General features: G+C 45.5%; 1 protein-coding gene across 2 annotated transcripts in view; it reads right to left on the bottom strand.

Annotated features, from left to right (window-relative positions):
* Mpp7 (membrane palmitoylated protein 7) overlaps positions 1 to 22,661 on the bottom strand; it is a 219,718-nt gene extending 197,057 nt beyond the window's left edge. For both annotated transcript variants that reach the window (XM_028873101.2, XM_028873116.2), the window contains exon 1: positions 22,513 to 22,661. The gene's annotated coding sequence lies outside the window, so the exon portion shown is untranslated. The remainder of the gene's footprint in view (positions 1 to 22,512) is intronic.
* Between the last annotated feature and the right edge of the window lie 258 nt (positions 22,662 to 22,919).

The following is a 22,919-nucleotide window of genomic DNA, read 5'->3' as shown; positions in this document are numbered from 1 at the left end:
TTCCGCAGTAGGTGTTGGTGAGACTGCTGATTTCTGTCACAGTTGCCCATTACAAGATGTAAGGGTTTGGTGGAAGTTTGAGACATTTTTCATTGGCCAGCATAAGTTCAGAACCAACCATTGGGTCTCCTCTATCACAAGCTTGTGGGAAGCATTACGAGATGACTTTAATGAGGAAAACAATTTTAACATCATGATTAACATGTTTTGTTTAAGAATGTGAAATGTCATTGTACAACTGGCTGGCTAGACCATGTACCGGAGCCCCATAGAAGGCTAAGGTACCTGTAATGAACTGTTTGCTACATCAGTCTCCAGCAAAGGAATAAGCACCTGGAAGCTTTGCTGGAGATGTCAATTACAGCCAGAGAAGCAGAATTTTACTGAGTCATTTTTATAGGATTGTCTAGCGAAGTTCCCAAGGACAACACATGGGTAGCCTGACTATTCCCCAAACCTGTGAGTTTGATGACAGAGTATCTGTCAGCTCCCTTTAATCAAGGAATGTGGATGGTTAGGGTACAGAAAGCCATATTATGACTGTGAGAAGCACTCTTCCAGAACTAGTGTTCCATAGTTGGTAAATATGGCTTTTAGATTTGGTCTCTGCAATTAAGAAGATACGCCTGTTTTTCTCAGCTATGGATAGATACTGTAGGGATGAAGTAAACTAAGAAGGGTCTTGTTCTATATCTGAACAATATATATAATCAGGAAGAGGATCACTAGCGAGACATAGTTGTCCAAATAGCATCTCATATAATTATAATTTCTGAGGACTGCAGTCCCTTGACTTGTTAAAGAAATATGCTTTTTAATCTTGATTATGCCTTTTGGATGAGTATTTAAGACCACATAGGTAGCTTCGGTAGCCTGAATGAAAATGGCCCCCATAGGCTCGTAGGCAGTGGCATTATTTGAAGGGATTAGGACATGTGGCCTTGTTAGAGTAGGTCTGTCATAACTGAAGGAAGTGTGCTGTTGAGGGTGGGCTTCGAGGTTTCAAAAGCTCAAGCCAGGCCAGTGACTTGCAGATCCAGATGTAGAAGTCTCAGCTCCTCTCCAGCACCACATCTGCCATGCTTCCTGCCATGATGATAATGGACTGAACCTCTGAAACAATGAAATGTTTTCCTGTGTAAAAGCTGCTGTGGTCATGGTGTCTCTTCACAGCAATAAAAAAACATCAACTAAGACAGTAGTCAAAATTAATTCTTATGTTTTTGTACTGCTAAGGCCACTTGAAGATCTAGCCCTTGGAGGTAACTTGGGCTTGTGAGGAAACTCCTTCTCCGGAGCCTTTCTTACAACTTGTGCACCATGGGACGATGCGGAAAGGCCTTGCTTGGCCTGGCTGCGGCTTCCCCTGGCAGCACTGAGGAAATCTTTCCTATGTGTTGACCTTCCTCTTTATAGACAGGACGCTGCTTACAATTCATTGGTTAGGGTTTCCATGTCTTCCCAGAACAAAAGAACAGGTGACTTCCCACAGTTGCCAAACATTTCTAGAGATGGACTACAATCCCCTGGGACCTCATTGGCCTTGGAGTGGAAAGAAGAATATATTCTTTTTAGTCCCTCTGACCACATTAGAATAGTGTCCAAATCGCCAGGCGTTGGTGGCGCACGCGTTTAATCCCAGCACTCGGGAGGCAGAGGTAGGCGGATCTCTGTGAGTTCGAGGCCAGCCTGGGCTACCAAGTGAGTCCCAGGAAAGGCACAAAGCTACACAGAGAAACCCTGTCTCGAAAAAAAAAAAAAAAGAATAGTGTCCAAATCTGGTTATTAAATATCCAGATCAGTCACACCGATCTGGTACTTTTAATTACTGTATAATATTTTAACAGCTAGATACTTCTAAATAAACTTTGAATCAACATACATTTAGCCAGTTTTTGTAATTGTTGAGCCTAGGTCTTAGAAACTTTAATATCATATATGTGTGTGTGTGTGTGTGTATACACACATATATATATACACACATATATGTATGTGTGTATATATACATATATGTATATATATGTGTGTGTGTGTGTATATATATATATATATATATATATATATATATATATATATATCTCACCTCTAAGTCTTACATGCCTTAAATAACTTACTCAGACCTTTATAACTTGAAATCACTTTCCAGGTTGATTTTCTTTTACCATTCTGGAAACACCCATCCATCCAACTTAATGTTCATACATAAATCCTTCTTTACTAAAACCAATTTCAACCTTTTCATCCTTGTAACTTTTTTTATTTCTTAATACCATGAGACACAACAGCATTAACAAATAAGTGAATTTACTACCTGTTCCTCAAATTTCTCCCTGAGGGAGAGGGGAACTAAGCAGTATCTGTCCCCTCCTCATAAGATCCCAATGACAAACAAAAGCTAAGTTCATCAACGTTCACCCTGGGAAACCAAAGTTTCACTGGGCTGACTTAGAAGGGGAGGGGGTGGCCTTAATTTACTGATGGGAGTGTGGGTGACCCAGAAGCAGTCACACCAAGAAGGCTTTACACAATACGTATGATGACATTTTATAGACACATATAATGATCTCTCTCTTCTTTATATATATATATAAAATCAGCTGAAATGGCCTGTTCATTTCCTCTTTTTGAGAAAGAGTATTAACATTTAACAAGTCCCTCTTCAATCATTTTAGATCAGCACAGCTGAAGGTATGAAATATTAATCATTTAAATCAGAAGACAGGACACAATCCCTGTATTGGATCTTGAAAACCCATTTGTTCATCTGTTTATTTTTAAAGAGGCTGTAGTGGTCAAAACTATTCTTAAAATCCTTCAAATGTTTGTATTTATATTTTTATATATAAAAAAAACATTTAAAAGCCAGGCATAAATTATTCTTATCTAAAGGGAGGGAAATTGCCCAACAGGAAAAAAAAAAATTTCCTGGAGTGGGTGCAATCACCTTTTAAAGTTAATTTATGCCGGACTTCAGACTACAAACAATAACAAATTCAGAACTGATAATGTTACCAGGTTCTCTATCAAGATGGCTAGAAAGCATCAAAACAGACAGAGTGAAAAGGCACGAGAGAAGACACTCATGGTTCGGCCTTCCTTCCGGTCAGTAAACACTTAACACTGCACACGTCCGGAAACCAAGAAAGCCCAGGAGAGAACCATCAAAGAAACACTGTCTCAACTCCACAGGGGAATAACCTGGACCCCTGTAACAGTGCCCAACTCAGCAGGTCACTGAGAACTACGCACGCCATGGAAGGTGGACGTCAAATGTTTGGGGTGATGAACCAGTTGGTCAGCTTAGTTTGCTTGTTCCAGGCTGTATTCACAAATCATGACATCAGTTTGTACCCATAAGTACACACAGCTATACTGTGTCAATGTATGATAAAGTTTATATATATATATATATATATATATATATATATATATATATATACACACACACACATACATATATATACATAAATATATAAACAGAAAGAAAGTGAGAGTATCAAACCTTTTTTTTTTTAAGTAAAAAGACAAATTCCTATTAACAATTATTTCAGGAAGAAAGGGAGACAGAGTTGGGAAGGGAAACAGTGGATTTCAACTTCACATTTCATTTCTTTCATTAATTAAAAATTTTAACTAAACACCAAAACATTAACAACCATTAATACCCAGTAAAGGCCATGAGGTGCTCCTACCACCATTAAGCATTGCTGAATTTCACCATTTATCTTAAAAAAAAAAAACCTCAAAATTTCTCAGAAAGTCCCGAGACCGTAGCTGGCGATCCCGCCTAGTAACTCTAGGACAGACAGAGAAGCGCCTTCTTCACCACGCAGCCGTTTCTATTTTGGACTTGTAGCAGAGTTCTTGAAATAGACTGATGCCCTAGCACACTGGAATTCTGGTTTCACGCCCCAAAGTTAATCTACAACAGGGCCTTCATTACACACAAAAGGAAATGTATTTACCTCAGCAACCCCCAGGAGGAAGCTTCCAAAGGAAGGAGCCGCTAAAGAAATTTTGGACAAATCCAACGTCTCCCACTGTCCTTTCCGTCACTCCAGCCACCGCCCCCTTCCCTCCGCAGGTCCTTAAAAAGCCAGCCACACGTAAATGTCTACCAGCCAGCAGGTCCTTCGCCTTTAACTGAGACGCTCCTGAAGGAGCCTTTTGTCTTTGCTCATTCTTGAACTGTAGCGCATGCTCCTGCATGGTCACAGCAGTGGGCAGGAGCTGAGATGACCCAATGGGTAGCGCCAGCACTGTGACCTGGGTTTGATCCCCGGGGCACACATGGTGAAAGAGAGAACACACAGTTGTCCACTGATGTCCACATATGTGCCATGGTATAGGGACAGGCACACACGCATACATGCATACACACACACACACACACACACACACACACACACACACGCTAATTCTAAGGTTATTAATTCATAGTCACTCAAGCATGAATACAAGAAAGGACAAAGGATAAAATAAAGGTGAAATCTCTGACTTCCAAGATGCTTTTATTTATTTTTCCTCCTCTTAATTTGTTACTTTTAAGGCCTCTCCATCATCACCCCAGGAAAACTCAAGACTATATACCATGGTTATAATTCCTAAGAACTGCATCATCATGAGCCAAGGAATGGAGAAACAGAGGTGAGAGGAGGGTGGCTGAAGAAAGCAAAGCTTAGGTTGTCCATGCTCCCCTCCCCTCCCTGAGACAAGAGTCTTGCTATGTAGCACAGGCTGGCCTTAACTCATAATCCCCTAACATCTGCCTCCTGAGTGCTGGGATTACATGCATGCATCATCATGACAGGCTGCTCTGTGCTTTTCTAATGTTCTTGAATAACACAGGTGACCTGACCACATCTACCCCAGAATAACAGGTGACCTGGCCATCACCTACCCAGGACAACAGGAAACCTGACCATCACCTACCCAGGACAACAGAGCTTAGAAAGAATAAGGAGTGCACATGCTTACTACTTTGCATTCCACTTCTTGCCAGCCAGAGACTCTTAGCAACTGCTGAGACCCCTATACCTCAAAGGACAGAAAACATTATTGTCTGCGTGTTCTACACTCTTACATTTAGGGTAAAGAAAGAACAAAGCAGCAATATAGGGCCACCACGCTTCAACTGTGAAGGCAAAAAACTCATTTCAACAGGGCTAATGCATAAGAGAACATTCGTCTAGCACTCTCTGGATTACCGGACAAAGTTATAAAACTTCTCATCCATCTGACTGCTAAAGACAAGCTAGGGCCCAGAGAGGAAGAGGGTGCGGCTTCCCAAGTCACAGTGATCTCAGAAGGTCACATAACAAGGGCAAAAGGCTCCCATGAGAGACAAACGGGCTCAAACCCAGTGAAGCAATCCACAGTGCCAGTTTATACATCGTAAGTGGAAAAAATTTCCTTCTCAGAGTACACCCCTGCCATGGCACCGTGAAAGCTAGCCCTAGCATAGAGATGCTAGTGTTTGATGTAAAAATGCCCACATGCACTGGTGTTTTGAACACTGGGTCCCCAGCTTATGGCACTACTATATCGAATACTGGGGTGCTGTTAGAAGGTGGGACCCAACTGGCAGAAGTCACTTCAGGGCTGGCCTCTGAAGGTCACATGCAGCCACTGGTGCCAGTATAAGAGTTCTGCTGCCATGCTAACACGGCAGGGTGCCATGCTGTCATCACCAAGGACTGAACCCTTCCACCATACCTTCCCCACTAAAAGCTCTCTGCAGCCATGAGCCAAATGAGCTTTCCCATGTTAAGCCGTTTCTGTCAGGCCTTGGGCACAGTGGTGTGAAAGTAACTAAGATACTGTGTAAAAAAGAGAATGGGCAGGCAGGGGGGTGCACAACTGCAGTCCAAGCGTTGGTTGGGTACAGACAAAAGGATTAGGAGTTCAAGGTCATCCTCAGCTACAAGGTAGGTTCGAAGCCAGCCTGTACCACACAAGACTCTCTTAAAAAAAAGAAATTAATTAACCAAAGGAAAAATAGTAACAGAAATTAGCGATCGGTAAGTTCCTATGTGGTTGGGTGGCTCCTTCAAGTTGCACAGCAGTTACAACTCTGTGTGGCAAATCCAAAGAATCAGTGGCCATCTTAAAAGAGGCAGGTGACTCTGGCTGCTTCCCAGGTCAGCAAGCAGCAGACTGCAATCTAGACCACAGTGTCAGTCATAAAGGAGGAGGCAGGCCGGAAGGAGGCACTATGAAAAAGAAGCCATTTGGTTACTGACCCCATAACAGAGTGGGGGAGCCCCTTTTCAAAAGAGAATTTAGTAAATAACCATCGTCGACTCTGGCCCCTGGCCTCATGCAGACGCTGTGCTCGGCTCTATCTGGTGCTTCATCATCCTCACACCTGTCCTCTATAGTGAATTCAACCATCAGCCTGTTTCACAGAAGGAAACTGAGTCTTGGAAACACTCAATTGCATGTGTCTGGAACACCCTCCAAAAAGTCTGTATGTAAAAGCCATGATCTTCAACTTGGCACTATCAGGAGACAGAAAACTTTAGAAGTAAGGCCTGGGGGGGAGGTATTTGAGTCATTAAGGGCATGCCCCTGTAGAGGAGAGCAGGATCCCATTCTTTCTCCTGCTCTTTCTAAGCCTCCCATCACAATGTGTTGTCTTGCCCCAGGCCTAAAATCAACAACCAACTGATCACAGGATGGGCCATCCAAAACTGTTAGCAAAATTAACCTTTGTAAATTGTTAAGTTAATTTACTCAGATATTTGTCATAGTAAGGAAAAGCTGACCACACTCGCCCAGGTTCATGGACCAGTCCTCAGCAGAGTTGGAATAGAAACCCTAGTTTCCAGGGTTAGTTTTACAGTCCACCCTCTTCATGATTGGGGTATGTGGCTTTAAGGCATTCAATTGGTGGCTAGGACGGTAGACATTGATTATACAATGACAGTTGCGGCAGCAGACCTACAGAACACAGGAGGGCTGCAAGCAGAGTTGCGGAAAACAATGTCAACCCATCTTTCTCCTCACAGTGAAGCATTGGGTTCTGTTCATCAGGGACAGCAGACAGAGTTCCTGTGAGTTCTACTGGAACCACGGTGTCATATCTGACCTTATCTCAGGCAGAGGCATGCTTCACTGGGAACCGAGGGGGCAGAAAAAGTCACGCCACCTAAGCCACATCTGTGGGAGCCAACAAAGCCATTGGCCTTCCGGGTTGCTTCTGGGCCTCGGCAGTTAAATAGGGACCTTGCTCTAATCATTGCCTGCCAACACATGAACATTCCCTTCTCCAGACATGCATGATACCTTAAAATACCATGACTGGCTTGAGAGGGGAGAACAGTTCAGATAACACATGCTAACTCTGAGACAGTCAAAGTCTAAGAAGAACTACTGCAAATTCAGATTCTGAGGAGGCCCAATTTGGAGCTCAGTGAAGCAACAGGCAGGGCCATAAAGAAATCAAAACTGACCCCAAGGCAAGGAGTAAAGGCATACGTTAGAGGGGGCATTGAATAAGCAAGTCCTGACCTTAAGGTCCCACAATTAAGGAACAGGAGCAATTCAGGGAAACTAGTGCCAGAAGCCAAGAAGAAATTGAGAAGTCACAGACATAAGCCATGGCATTCAGCCATCTAATCTACCACCGTAATTAGCACTGGCCAAACCTCCATCAGTTATCCCCACCCCAGCCCACAGACTGCTTAGTTCCACCCATCACCATCGTCTACCTGTGCATTATCAGTGAGCTCCCTCCAATCTGACCCCCACTGTCCACCCCACGCGTGATATGGAATTGTTATAAAGTTCTAGAGATGCATGCCTCACACCGAAGTTCACTGTGGGGCCAAGGGGTAGGAGTACAAAAAAAAAAAAAAAAATGCACATCTTCTCACACTCTGGAAAGCCATTTCCCACCTTCTACATCGAGCATAAACTGCAGAACAATTTCACAATTGCAGTGAGTTAATTTTATGTGTCTCCTTGACGTTTGTCTGGGGCAGACTCTTACCATTGAGCTGTGTGCTCTGGTAGAAAACATTTAGAGACCAGCCAAGGTGGTGTGCTGTGCTGTGCACTGTCTGGATGGTGGTTAGGATCCGAAGCGGGAAAGATTACAGAGCTGTTCCAAAAGTGTTGGAGGGGGCAGTTTCCAACACGAGTTCCCTCGTGCCATTGTCACCCATGTCTCTCATGTCACTTAGTGTTTGTCACTTAGTGGGGGTCACTTAGGTTTGACTCTCCTGGCCTGGCCACTAGCTATAATGATTCACGATGCAATCCGTCTATCTGTAAAATGAAAGGACATCATGGAGCTGGTAACATATGAATAGACATATATGTTTGCTTGCTCAACACAGTTCCTAGCATACAGCCCAGGACAGACAAGCAGTACACACCATCTACGCTCCAGTCCACAGCACTGCCAGCTGTTGCCAAACCCAAACTTACCAGTCTTTGCCTACCACGCACTATCTTAAAGGATGCCTTATCTTTATGCAAAAATGGGCCACTTAGTTACCCAGTTGAAGACCCATTTGGAACTGAGAAGCCTCCAGAACATGTCAGATCAAAACCAACGCTGTCACCTGCAGAGGTAAGGTACTGGGCTGAAAACATTTAACAGACCCTGGTGTTGGTTCTGCAGTCAGTCCTCATGCTGATAATTAAAAAGCACTTTGCTGAGGCCACTGTTCTGAAACACCCTGGAGAGAAAGGAAGAGGAAAAACCAGAGTAGCAGGCCACAGTCAACCGGTTCCCAGCAGGGCTTCACAAACGCACACACAGGGCACTCACGTAATCTTCCCTCACCTAGGAAGTAAATACTTGTGTATTCAGCAGTCACTCAAATTATGAGAAGGAATCTGGGAGGGATGAAAACAGGTCTGACCCAGAGTGGAAAAACCTGTTCTCGAGCACAGGCCAGCAGAAGTGTGGGGCTGCAGACCAAGACATTTGCTTCTCTTCTCACTCCCGGGTTCCTGACAGGAACTCCTGACACAGGAGCTCCTAACAGCAACAGGACTTGCCCCACCCAAACAGCTACCAGCACCTTGAACGCCTTCATTTCTGATCCATCTCAACATGAGGCATTTCAAGGAGTGAAGAAGCTGGTTTGTCGTTTTACCCATGAAGGTCAGTCAAACTTCTATCAACAGCCAGGCAACGTGAACACAGCTGTCATCTCAGCAGCCAGCAACAGCTAGGCACCCAGTGGGCATCCTAGAACCCCAGCAGCCCCAGGCAGAGGCCAGGAACACAGTGGGCATCCTAGAACCCCAGCAGCCCCAGGCAGAGGCCAGGCACACAGTGGGCACACCTAGAACCCCAGCAGCCCCAGGAAGAGGCCAGGCACACAGTGAGCACACCTAGAACCCCAGCAGCCCCAGGCAGAGGCCAGGCACCCAGTGGGCATCCTAGAACCCCAGCAGCCCCAGGCAGAGGCCAGGCACACAGTGGGCACACAGTGGGCATCCTAGAACCCCAGCAGCCCCAGGCAGAGGCCAGGCACACAGTGGGCATCCTAGAACCCCAGCAGTCTCAGGCAGAGGCCAGGCACCCAGTGGGCATCCTAGAACCCCAGCAGCCCCAGGCAGAGGCCAGGCACACAGTGGGCACACAGTGGGCATCCTAGAACCCCAGCAGCCCCAGGCACACAGTGGGCACACAGTGGGCACACCTAGGATCCCAGCACTCACAAAGCAAAAGCAAGAGGACTGGAAGTTCAAGGCCAGTCAGGGCCCTAAAGTGAGATTAAAAAATAATATATATTTTTAACTTGTTTATTTATATTTACACACATACACATATACATACATATATATAATTTCATATATGTGAAATTAGGGTCAGTTTTCTCCTCCTTTATTACTCTGCAAGTACTTTGAAGACAAAGATGTTTATACATTTTCAAATCTGGAAATACAATGTATTATACATGACAGGATAATTATATGTAATTCACAGACAAAAAAAAAATCTGTTTCAATTTTTTTTAATTCCAGTTCCTTTACCAGCTCTAAGTGGTTTCTAGCTTATATTTATTGCAAATGAATTAAGCTACTTTCAGACTTTAACAAAAAAGGCGGGGGGGGGGGGGGTTTCTACTAATAGAGCCAGGCTCTCCCCCAGCACCGGGGAGAAGAGCCTCCCTCAGAAGTTCCTCCAACTGACTGATATAAGCAAGCTCTTCCAAAGGCAGCTCAGCTACCTGGGACCTCCTTCCTGAATCCTCATTAAGGGGGCACATTAAAGGCGTGTCACTGAAGAATGACCTCACACCAAGACGCTTTGTCACAAGCTAACTACGGCATGTTCCTCCGGCCCAGCCTACTCCCAGAGAATCACAAACTACTTGTCTATACTTTGGGCCCTGAAAACCACTCACTATCTCTTCAGAATGTTCTCCATGCCTCCTGCCTCCTTCTCCCCTATGACAAAGGTAGTCTAGCTTCCACCCTCTGCCTTCCTTTGAAATTCATGTTTTTGATGGTCCCCATGTTTATGCATTTTTAAGAGGCTTGCACGGCCTCTCTCCATTGTCTGTCTGTCTACTGTCACCTACCTCAGCAAGCATACAGAGGCGGGGACCTCCCCTGCCCCCACAAGTCACCTTTCATACAACTCCTAAAATCTAGTGCACTTTTAGCTTGGCATTTTTTCTAAAGGAAAGTGCTGTAGAAACAAATTTAGTTTGCTCATCCTGAGCAGACATGTTTTATAAAAGAACAACTCATAGTGTTGAAATCTGATTTAAATATTTTTCAAATATTTAGCCTGCTTTTTCTCTCTTAACAGTATCTCAGAGATAATGAAAGTAAGTTTTGAGATGCCAGCCTGCTGGGAACCCAAGGACGGGTGCAGGCGATGATTAGCACCTGTGCACAGAGCATCCCAGACAAGCAACAGAAATTCACGCCCAACAGAAGAGTTCTGCTAAGAAGTAGAAATGGAATCAAATCCAGATCAGAGCTCCACTCACAGGAACTAAAACAGAACACGTCGAACCTTCATTAAACACAGGAGGCAATGTGCCCTTGTGCCTTTTTCTAACTGAAGATGCCCCAGCGACAGAATCACAGCACCGCCAACAAAGGGGCACCGCATCTCACAGGTTCTCTTTGTGAATTTAGGAAAGTGCATCACATAGATCAGCGTGTTCATGGACGGGTTTGTAGCTAGAGTTTTCCTACCTGGCCCACATTCAGGACAAATCTCTGTCACCCGCCAGTCCCACAGCCGCTCAGACCCAACCAAGTAAACACAGAGACTTACATTGCTTACAAACTGTATGGCCGTGGCAGGCTTCTTGCTAACTGTTCTTATAGCTTAAATTAATCCATTTCCATAAATCTATACCTTGCCACGTGGCTGGTGGCTTACCGGCATCTTTACATGGTGTTTGTCATGGCGGCGGCTGGCAGTGACTCTTTCCGCCTTCCTGTTCTTTCTCATTTCTTCGTTAGTCCCACCTATACTTTCTGTCTAGCCACTGGCCAATCAGTGTTTCATTTATTGACCAATCAGAGCAATTTGACATACAGACCATCTCTGGTATCTTTCACTGTAATAGCACACATATCAACAAAAGTAACAACATCCCATGGTCAGGCATCCCTGGGTCCAGAGACACTATCTTTCTAGCCATATTAAACTTCCCTTCAGGGGCTGCCAACGTAAAGCTTCTGCTAAGCAAGCATAAGGACCAACTTCAGATTTCCATCATCCAGGTGAGTGTGACTGTAGTCTTCGTGCAGAGAAGGTGAAAAGCAGGGGATACCTAGAACAAGCTGGCAAGCCAGACTAGCTTTATCATTGAGCCCTGGGTTCAGTTGAGAGAGCCTGCCTCCATGAACCCAAGGTGAAGAATGATTAAGGAAAACTCCCAAAGTCACCTTGGGCTTCCACACACATTCATCCCCCCACATATAACATGCACATACACTATACACATACACCCTAAAAAGTAACAATTTCACTTATAGAAATGCAGCAGAGATGAGTCAAAAGGGAGCAGGCTCCTGCTTCTAGGAGGCTTCAGCAGTTAGTGGGAAGGGTGGGTCTGGGTCAGCACCTTGGCAGGGAGACAGATAAGAGGAGCTGGCCCTCAACTGTACTGGCAAAAGACGCTATCAGTCTACTGTACCCAAAGAGGCCCAGGAACTCTATGGATCCTTACGAACTTTTCAGGCCATCCAGCATACCAAAACTGTTTTAATAAAAAAGCTGGAGGCATAGCTCAGAAGGGAAGCACATGCTTAGCATCCATGAAGCCTTGGGTTCAATCTCCCAGAACTGTTCCCCAAAAAAACTGACAGACAGACAGACAGATAACTGAATAACTGTGAGTAAAGTGATTCTGATTCAAAGCTTGAAAACTTTGGCTCCAATGAGATAGATCCAAGGTCAAGGTTATGCTTCTTCAATGAACCTTCAGACATGACCTCCTCTCTGCTTTGTCCGCTGAACCAAACACTACAAGTTGAGACCAATGACAGACCAAGAGTACTAACTACCACCCACCAGAGCATCCTGAGATTATTCTGGGTCTGCCCATTGGTGGGAAGCCAGGAGGCCTGGGGCAAGTGATTTTTGGCAGCACTTATTACTTCTTGGCTCAGGCACTCTTTTCTGGAAGATCTGAGCACACCCTAACGTGAAGGGATGGTGGGTACGATGAGCACCCACGCACACACTCACCTTTAAGCCACAGTCTATCTTCACTACCTGTCCTAGTCAGGGTTTCTATCGCGGTGATCAACACCGTAACCAAAAGCAACTTGTTTTTATTTCAGCTTACAACTGTAGCGCATCACAGAGGGAAGTCGAGGCAGGACTCAGGGCAGGAACCTAGAAGTAGGACCTAAAGCAGAGACCACGGAGGAACGCTGTTTATTGGCTGGCTTCCCCAGGGCTTGCTGACCCTACTTGCCTTTTAAATTTTTTTTTTATTTTAAATTAAAATTTGATTACATCCTTTCCCCCTTCCCTTTCCTCCCTCCAACCCCTTCTGCTCCCTCTCAAATTCATGACCTAAATTGTTAGTGTTAGACATGTATGAAATGCGTAACTATATAAACATAACCGGTTGAGTCTGTTTAAGGTTACTTGCATGTATATGATTTCATGGCTGACTGCCTGGAAGGAGATAACCAATTAGGGGCTCGTCCCTGGGGAAGACTAATTCTCCTTCTCTCAGTAGTCCTCGGGTACCCATAGTCCTTTGCGAAGAAGTGGGGCCCTGTGAGAGTGCCCCCTTCTGCAATAGTGTGTGTGGTGTTATTCTCTTTGTTCAGGTCTTGGTGAGGCAGCCATACAGTTGAGGAACCACAGGTGTTGCTTTCCTTTTGTTTCCAGGAGACACAATCTCACAACGGACCTCCCAATCCTCTGGCCTGCTTTCTTATACAACCCAGGACCGCCTGCCTAGTGGTGACAGGACCCACGGTGGGCTGGGCATCCCCACATCAGTCGTCAATCAAGAAGATGCCCCAAAGACTTGCCTACAGGCCAATCTGATGGCAGCCTGTTCTCAACTTCCCGGAGACACTGGCTTTTGTCAAAGTTGACCTAAAAAAATAAATAAATCTACACTACACTCCCTCCCCACTCCCAGTTATCATGCAGTTGTTTTTAAACCTGTTTTCTTTCTTTAAAAATGTGAGTTCCAGGAAAGGCGCAAACCTACACAGAGAAACCCTGTCTCGAAAAACCAAATTAAAAAAAAAAAATATTATAATGTTATGAAAATTTAGGGAAAAGGACAATCATGGCAAAGTAACTCATCTATAATCTTATTGCCTACTAAAGTTACTTTTCAGCTATTTCAAGCATGGACATTAATAGCAACCATTTATTAAAAGGTATTTATAAACAACCAAGAGGATTTTACATGAACATAAACTTACTCTTTATTACTAAAGTAGAATTATCCTAGGTACAAGATTTTATGATATTTTACCCACTGTGCGGTAATAATCCCCACAGAGAATAACAAATACCTACTGATGCACATTTAGGTCAATTCTTATTTTTTAGGTATTAAAATGTTGTAATATATTATACATATAGGTATACACAGCTCATAATGCACACTAGCAAATGGTATACACATTTAATGAAAAAAAACAAAAACAGACTTGGGGCTAGAGAGATGGCCCAACAGTTTGAGAGCTCTGGCTACTCTTCCAGAGGACCTGGGTTCGATTCCCAGCAACCACACAGTGGCTCACAAATTGCCTGTAAGTCTAGTTCCAGAGGATCCAAAGCCCTCCAATGCCCTCTTCTGGCCTCTGTGGGCACCAGGCATATATAGAGTACACAGACATGCATGTAAGTAAAACACCCATACACATAAAATTAAAATAAGAAATATCTAACTAAAAGAAAAAAATAGGCTTCCAGGTGTGAACAACGTAGCAGAAATGAAAGACAGAAGACCCATGAGACCTGGGGATGTGGCTCCTGCAGACAGAATGACCAGGCAAGACGCATCGGCCATGGACGGGCACTCACCTTCATGAGAATAAGCAAGCACATAATTTCAACTGAAAATTTTTTTCCAAACGCAAAACACTCCCAGAAGGCATGGCGTTTGGGGAACTATTAAAGAAATATTAACAAGTTGACCTGACTTGACTGGAAATTTTAACTCAGCATTACCAAGCATCTAACACATTAAAGCCAAAATGTTATGCACAGTTTCCGAGAGAAAAACAACACAGGAGGCACTCGCCTTTCTAGATGCCTCTCTACCTTCATCTACCAGTCATCCATCCATCCACCTATCCACCCGCCAACCACAGTAACATTAAAAGCAGAAGTGTGGAACTGGAACAGGAACAGTGTGGAACTGGAACAGGACCAGTTTGATCAGAACAACACAGAGAACCCGCAGACAGGTGAGTGGACGAAATGTCTCTTGGTGTAGGACAGAATTAGCATCACCACCCTCAAGGCAATTTAATAAAAGACACTGAGGAAAATTAACCCTGACACTTTTTTTTAATGTAGAAAGATGCCTTTTTTTAAGAGGAAATATATTTTCTAGACAAGATGGAAGGAAGCAAAAACGGACGGATATCAAAATGACAATTTTGTTCAGAACAGGATTTTGAAGAAAAACCTTTAATGTAAAACAATACTTTTTTTTTTTTATTATTAGGGATCAAGCTCCAGAGAAAAAGATACTGTAAACATCTAAAATCAAAGGAGAGGGTGATTTCTATAAATTAGGACAGAAAGGCAGGGGAGGGACAGGGAACCCTAGTAGAAAAATCAGAAAAAAAAAATGAATAAATGCTCAAACCACAAAGGGGAAGGCAAATCCCACTCGGTTAACAAGCATATGAGAGAACACATGGCTGTGTTAGCGACGAGAAAAATACAAATAAGAGGGCTAGCTTGTCCCTCTGCGTCTGATGGTTCCACCTGTTGCACTGGATTGGAAAAACTTATGAAGTCAGAAAATGTGAGGCTCCAGGAAGAATGTGGGAAACAGCGGCTGGCGAGAGCGTGAGCCAGAACAGCATCGCAGTGGGCGCTTCCAAACAAGGCATTCATACCAACGGAGTGAGCGGAGTGAGCGGGGACAGAGACATGAGCAGGAGGAGATGAGGGAGGGCAGGGAAGAAGGGGCACACTACATGAACACTGCTGCCAGGGTGCCAAGACCTGTACATTAACTGAGTGCCAACTCAGGGAACGGAGAGGGAGCCAAGGAGGAACCATTTCTCCAGCTAACCAACAGCTACTCATTCCCCACATACCAGCTGTTGTGCCCCAGGCCGGGGGTCCCAGCATCAAAGGTGACATCCCTGATCTCAGGGTTTACAATCTGACGTAGGAAACCATGGCAACTAGGCAAAAGTCAGAGTACGGGAACTGCCACAAAGGAAATAAAACCACGGGACTGTAACCGTCGTAAAGAAAGGGATTCTACTTGCAGAAGATCACCAAAGAGATGAGGGGCGCTCAGCTCTGCAGAGAGAAATGAATCAGGCATGTGACAAACTGAGGCTCTAAGAACTGCATTCGAGGTCACGGAGTACAGTCCCCGAATTACTGCAGGTGGACAGCGTCCAAGAGGTGACTGCCAGGAATGTCCTGTAATTTCACTCATGAACAAACTTAAAAACCCTGTTACTGTCCAGCTTGGGGGCACACACCTGTGATCCCAGCATTTCGGAAACTGAACGTGTAGGTAGAGCGTTCCAGGACAGCCTCAAAAACATTGGGAGTGCTGTAGACAGAGCTCAATCCATAAAGTGTTTGCTGTGCGATTATGAGGACCTGAGTTCAATCCCAGCACTCACGTGAAAAAGCCAGTCACAGTGGCCCACGTGTGTAATCCCAGAACAGGGGAGGTGGGGACGGGGGATCCCAGGCTGGCCGGCCACCTACTTGGTAAGCCCTAGGCCAGTAAGAGACCACTCAAAACACCAGGTGGGTGGCTCCTGAGGAACCACACTCACGGTTGTCCTCTGGATACAACACATACACACACATACACATGCATGAATACCCACACACATATATGTACACCCCCCACACACATATATACACAAAACATAAAGAGACTGTCCCTTAAAAAATAATAAGACTTGCTGCATTAAGCCCAGACCACAAGGCTTACTCTGAGAGTCCAAAATACTGTAACAAATTAATTCAACCTTGGAGAGGGGCACGCACCCTGAATATGACGATTTGACATCTCTAAAAGCTACTCTTGTGTTCCCTAAACAGTAACTGAGTTCACATACTAGTTCCCGGTGTGGTGCAGGGAAATGAGGATCAATGTAAAATCCCGTCTTTAAGGCTCTTCTAAGACTTGGGGCTCCCAATGTTTCAAACCCTAACTGCTTTCTGGGATTAAAAGCCAACCATCATTGCATGCTCATCACCCGCCAAGCACAATCCAGGAGCATAAAAATTCATTTAATACCAACATTGTAACACCAGTATTTACCCTTTAGAGTTGAAAAGCAGAGGACATGACAGGGCCACTGCAGTCCCGAACTCAGCAGCTCTTGGTGACCTCACAGCCCTGGACAAGATCACACCAGTCACACTGCAACATGAATTGGGGGGGCCCACAAGGACCCACCCCCATGTGAGGCGCTTTCGACAGGTGAAGGGCTGCCCGGAGACTAAAGCAAGACTCCCTTTTCTTCAGGGGTATGACTCCTGAATATTGCCAGTGTGTGACCTCATACCCATGTACATATATCTAGGCAGCACTAACAGCACTCAGGAGGAAGAGGAAATAGAAATGAGGTTGGGAGGAGGATTGTTGGGGGGGGGGGATTCAAGCCAAGAGGAGTTAGAAGGGGGAAGTGGGGAAGTGGGGATGTGGGTGGTTTAACTACATTGTGTTCGTGTATGAAATTAACAAAGGGTGTGTGTGAGTGTGTGTGTGTGTGTGTGTGTGTGTGATTGTGTGTGTGTGAGTGAGTGTGAGTGTGTGTGTGAGTGTGTGTGTGTGAGTGTGTGTGTGAGTGTGTGTGTGTGTGAGTGTGTGTGTGTGAGTGTGTGTGTGTGAGTGTGTGATTTGCCTAAAGCACTGTCCTTAGGAAGTGGTAAGGATTACATTCAAATCAGCATCTCTCAAACTCCAAAGGCTGTATCAACAACGAAGCTTGTATCTCCCCCTCGGATTCAGTCAATGGTTTTCACATGTCAGCAGCATCGCATTAACTTGGAACTTACCAGAACTACAAGAAGCATGGGCAACCAAACCAGACACTCTGGACTAGGGCAGTGGGCCACATTTTCACAAGGCCTGCACGTGACTTCAAGGTACACCAAGATTTGAGAATCACTAGACTATACTTTGTGTTGGGGGTGAAATGATCACCATGTTGAAAAACCTTAAACGTAAGGTTCTGTCCTAGTTTAAATGACTCTAAATATTTCAAAATAATGTCAATGTATTTCCTTGCTACCCACAGGCCCCAAACTCTCATCAGCTTCTCTCCCAAACTTGAAAAAAAAAAAAGGCCTACTCTGTATTTTGACAATGCCACACTCAGGAAAACAAAAAAGACAAGTGAGGGCCCAGTAGGATGGCTCAGTGGGTAAGGGCATTCGCTACCAAACCTGGTGACCTGAGTTTGATTCCTGGAACCCACGTGAGTAAGCAACTCCAGTTGTCCTTTGACATACCCCTCACTGTGGCAAATACACACACGCATGTGCACATGCAATCGATGAATATACAAACACAATTTAAAAAATTGACGGCAACCGGGCCCGGAAACAAATCAGCCGAGCACAGTTGCACCTGTGTACCCGCACGTTTCCCCCTCTGAGGACTCAATGCACTGTGGGTCAGAAAAGCTGTGGGTAGACCGAGCACAAACGACTTTCTTCGTCATCATCGTCCCCTAAACAACAGAGTCTAGCAGTTCCTCGGGTGCCATTTACAGCACAGTGTAGATAGGAATGGATAGGAATGGATCTGGTGGCCCTCAAAATCTAGAGATGATTCAAAGCGTGAGGGCTACATGCAAATACAGGCCATGCTGTACCTGGAACTTGAGCATCCAGCCTCAGATGTGGGTACCTATGGGGGTACTGGCACCAAGTGAGGGTAAGGGGATCCCCAGGGAAGAGAGCAGATCCTCCGTGCGGGCTCGCCTAGGAACCGAGCTAAATCTGAACTATGCTAAAAGTCTATGCTGGCTGTTCAGAAGTTAAATCAGAAGACATATTAGGAAGAAATTGAGCAATATGATCAGTGGAAGCAGGATAAATCCGGCCCATAGCTCCATCATCCCTCTAAGCCTGAGCTCAACTCCAAGTTTGGATACCATTTCAACAAGCTTCCATTTGCCGAGAAAGAAGCCACAACCCTCAAAACTAACTGATTCTTGATATTCAGACTGCTTTACATACGCATCCAGAAAATCTCTTCCCGAGAGAGTTTAAGTCACAAACAATGCTAACCAACAATGTGGCTGCTCCTGCCCCTTCACAGCCGAGCCCTGTTCCCAGCCTAAGTTCTCAGCCTGAGCCACTCAATAGGTGAACTTTCCAGGGCACACACTTCTCAGACGGGGCTTTTAAAAAAGAAGACTCGGAGTCACACAGCCATGCACCTACCATAGCCCAAATACGTACTGCTCAAAGCTGTTTCCTTATACACCTGGCTCATTCGACTGAGCAAGGCCAGGATTCCACTTATTTCAAAAACTGAAGCTGGGTGTCAAGAAGGATGGTGATTTGGAAAGACCAGGCTGGCCTACCCAGTGAGACCCTATAGGAAAGACACAAAACTAAAAACATAATTGCATGACTGGAGCGCACCTAGCCTGAGTCTGGCCCTCAAGAGAGCCTTAAAGCTGTGCAATACACACTGGTTGGATGCTGCTTCAGAGGGGAAGAAGACTCTAGGCAGCTGTCTCCAGGGCTGCCACTTAGAGCTGCTCACCTTCTGGTGCCCATCAAGCTGTCCTTAAGCTCCCAGCAAATCATCCTGTCTCAGCCTCTGGAGTGGGATTTGAGGTCCGAGCCATCCCACAACAACTTCCATGTTGTCTTTACTCTCCAAGAACACTGCCATGTGCTTACCTAAAATAACTGCTGTTGTCAAAGGGACAGCTATTTACTCACTCCCCTTCTTGCAACAACTAATAAAAGGCAATCCAATCAACAGCAAGCCCAACTAATAGCTCCAATCACCAGAGAGAGGAAGACTCCTATTCATCTCTCCTGATAAGGCAAACCATAGAGAAATGCATTAAGTGAATATTCAAGGAAAAAAAGTATTTGCAGACCTAAAGGGAACACCTTACCAGCAAAACATCCGTCCACAATGAGGGGCACACAACCTTACCACGTTCACTTCACCACGTCTTTTAAAGAAACGAGTCCTCTAAGAAAAGAAAATCCAAGATACACTCAAGTAGCTTAGTCCCGGGTCATATAAACAAAAACAAAGCCTTTTTTTTTTTTTTAAAGCTTGAGTTTACACAAACACAGACCTATAAAACTTCACTCTGGTTTGGGTCATTACTGACCACACGGAGGACCAGGAAGCTCACAATGGAGGTTATTTATGAAAGCACCCGAAATGTCATCTCTTTAAGTTAAACCATCCTGTCCTTCCAAATACTCCTGCTTAACAAAGTTCCAGGTCATTCGCCACCTGCATGAGAAAACAGCTGCCCTTCTACATAGGCATCCTTATCACTGAAATGTTTACAGCAACAATAGTAACAGTAATCAAACGGTAAAATTATAACAGTGAAGGTGTCCACAGCAGAACCAGGCACACCATTTAGTGGAACTCATATAATGTCCTAAATAACTTTGGGAAAAATGCAAAAACCACTAGATGGGGTTTGGGGGGGGGGGAGTCCTCAATAGGAACAGACAAGTCTCTATTTCCCATCTGCAGGAGAGCTGGGCACATGGAAGGGCTTGGGGCTTTAAGATTAGCAGTCACAAGTTTTGTTACAGAAATTTTTGCTTCAAATTTTCAGTCAACAAGGGAATGAAAGTAAAACACACATACACATACACACACACACACACACACACACACACACACACACACACACCATAGCATGAAGAAACAGCCTGTCCCAGTGGACAATTCTGTAATTCCAGCACTCAGGAGGCAGAGGCAAGAGCATCACTTCAACTTCAAAGCTAGTCTGGGCTACATAAAGACCCTGTCTCAGAACACAGAGGCAGAGATAGAAAAGAAGAAGGTGAAGGAAGGGACAGATTGAAGGATGGATAGAAGGACGGATGCAGGGTTTAACAATCCTTTTGTAAGGTTTTCTTGTATGTTTCACGAATAAGTTATAACAAAATGTAGTATACCTGTAATATACCACAGTGAGTTACATAAAACACAAAAGGGATTACTTCATAAGAGCAGTCCCATTTAATAATTCATGAGACATTTCAATATTTCTAATTCCTTTAACAAAACCTAAGAATCTTCTAAAGTTCTCCAAGCCAGACATCACCCCATACTGACCCCCTACATTCCTATGCTTGGATTATTCTAATAAAAAACATGATTGCTACATTTTAAATCCTTCCATAAATTTAAAGACTTCCCCCAAAGTCATCTTATAATCAATATCCATCAAGAAGCATTCTCATTATTTCAGATCAACTCACAAAACTCCTGAAAGGCATGGCTAAGCTAGGTGTGCAGGGGTAAAGCTCTTGGATTTGCAAAGCCCCTCCCCAAAATATGTCAAGAGAATCTCATGAAGCACTATCAGTTTTATTTGTTTTATTTTGCCTATGTGGAAAATTACCTTTCTGGGAACTTTCAAACTATCACAGTAGCAGCCTAGGAAAACTAAGAGCCAGATTTTTGGAAAATCGCCATCTCTGACCCTGTACTTTGCTTGATAAATTCGAGCCTTACCCAGATGGCAGATAAAGTGGCAGGTGCGTGTCCCCGCGACAGCTTCTTTCATCCCAAGAGCTTTCAGTGCTTGTGGCTGTAAAACGGGCATGCCCTTCGGAGTTGTGCCCGGGAAAAATGACTGGCAAGTGCTGTGGGCTTTATTAACACACCTAAGGGAACCTGTGTGCACCTGGGCAAAGGGAAAGCACTTCAAAGGACACCACTGCGCCACAGATGCTAGCCCTCTAAACCTCAGTGAGTGGCATCATTTCACCTGTGGACAGATGGCGTACTGGGCAGGTTAAAGGAAAGTTAACAGCCATTCAAGGTACTCCTTCCTGAGACCATCCAGTCGCGTATTGAATTGCCTAGGCTCTGCCTGCCAAGTATTCAAGTATTACTACAGGAGCAGCAGGTGCAGTCCTGAAGCCTCAGGTCCACAGAGTGCTTTTTAAAAGGCTTTTTCTGTTTTAATGCTGTTGGTTGGAGGAAAAGGAAGAGAAAAAGAAAAAAAGGGGGAGGAGAGAGAGAGACTGAGAAAAAGGGAGAGAGGAAGGGAGTAAGGGAGGGAAGGAGGAGCTGGGGGGAGAACCACAATTCTACTCCCACCCGTGGCATGACAGCGGCAGGTCCACCCCCACGGTACTCTCGAACCTGCACGGGCATCGTCTGAACATTCCTCCCCCATTCCTTTTACCCTTCCCTCCCCACTTCAGCCCAGACAAAGGTGAGTCACCAGTCACTGTGCTAGGTCCACTTGTCACTTAGGGAAACGTCCCTAAACAAATTCTACTTTAAGTAGAAGAGCAAATAACATCGCAGTGAACTCCGCAGTGCCTAGAGGCTAATAAACCTAAATTAAACACGACTCAAGTAAAGACGTCTTCTGGCCCAAGGGGGTAAAAAAAGGCTTTTCACCACTTAGCAGGTCCTAGTTCTCCGCAGCCTCATCTCCCACAGGTCTTCCCGCCTTGGCTGTGCCGCCGCGTCCCGCAGCGCCCCACAGTCCCAGGGTCCGCCCGCACCCGCACCCCCTCCTCCGCCCGCCTCTGCGCAAGGTGCTACCGCGAGGCGCCTGGAGGCCGGCGGGGGCTCCAGGGAGCGCGGCCGCAGGAGCCGGGACCGCGAGAGGCGCCGCAGTCCCCGTGCCCCCTACCTGCTCGGCAGCAGCCGCGGTCCACGCGCCGCCGCTCAGCTCCACAGCTCACAGCTCGGGATCGCAGCTAAGGACAATCGGGAGGCAGATCCGATCCGCCGCCGCAGAGCAGGACGAACCAGCTCACTGCACCCGCCGCACCTCCCGCCTCGGCCCCGCCCCGGGGGTGGAGGCTCGAGGGGGCGGGGTCATATGGGGGCGGGGATGGTAGGGGCGGGGTCTCCTTAGGTGGGGCCTGGGAGGGGCGGGGCTATGGCCCTATGGGCCGAGAGTAACGCGGACTGTCGGTCAGGGCGTCTGCTGATGGATTGCCTAAGGAAAGGTCGTCTCAGAGCTCCCTCGTTGGTTGGCAAGTGCGAACACAGCAGAGCCCCGATTGGTAGCGGTGCTGTAGCTCCTCCTCTCCG

The sequence above is a fragment of the Peromyscus leucopus genome, chromosome 5 (genome assembly GCF_004664715.2).
Source record: "Peromyscus leucopus breed LL Stock chromosome 5, UCI_PerLeu_2.1, whole genome shotgun sequence".
Lineage (NCBI taxonomy): Eukaryota > Metazoa > Chordata > Mammalia > Rodentia > Cricetidae > Peromyscus > Peromyscus leucopus.
The sequence above is the reverse complement of the archived record's forward strand: the minus strand, read 5'-3'. Positions and strand labels throughout refer to the sequence as shown.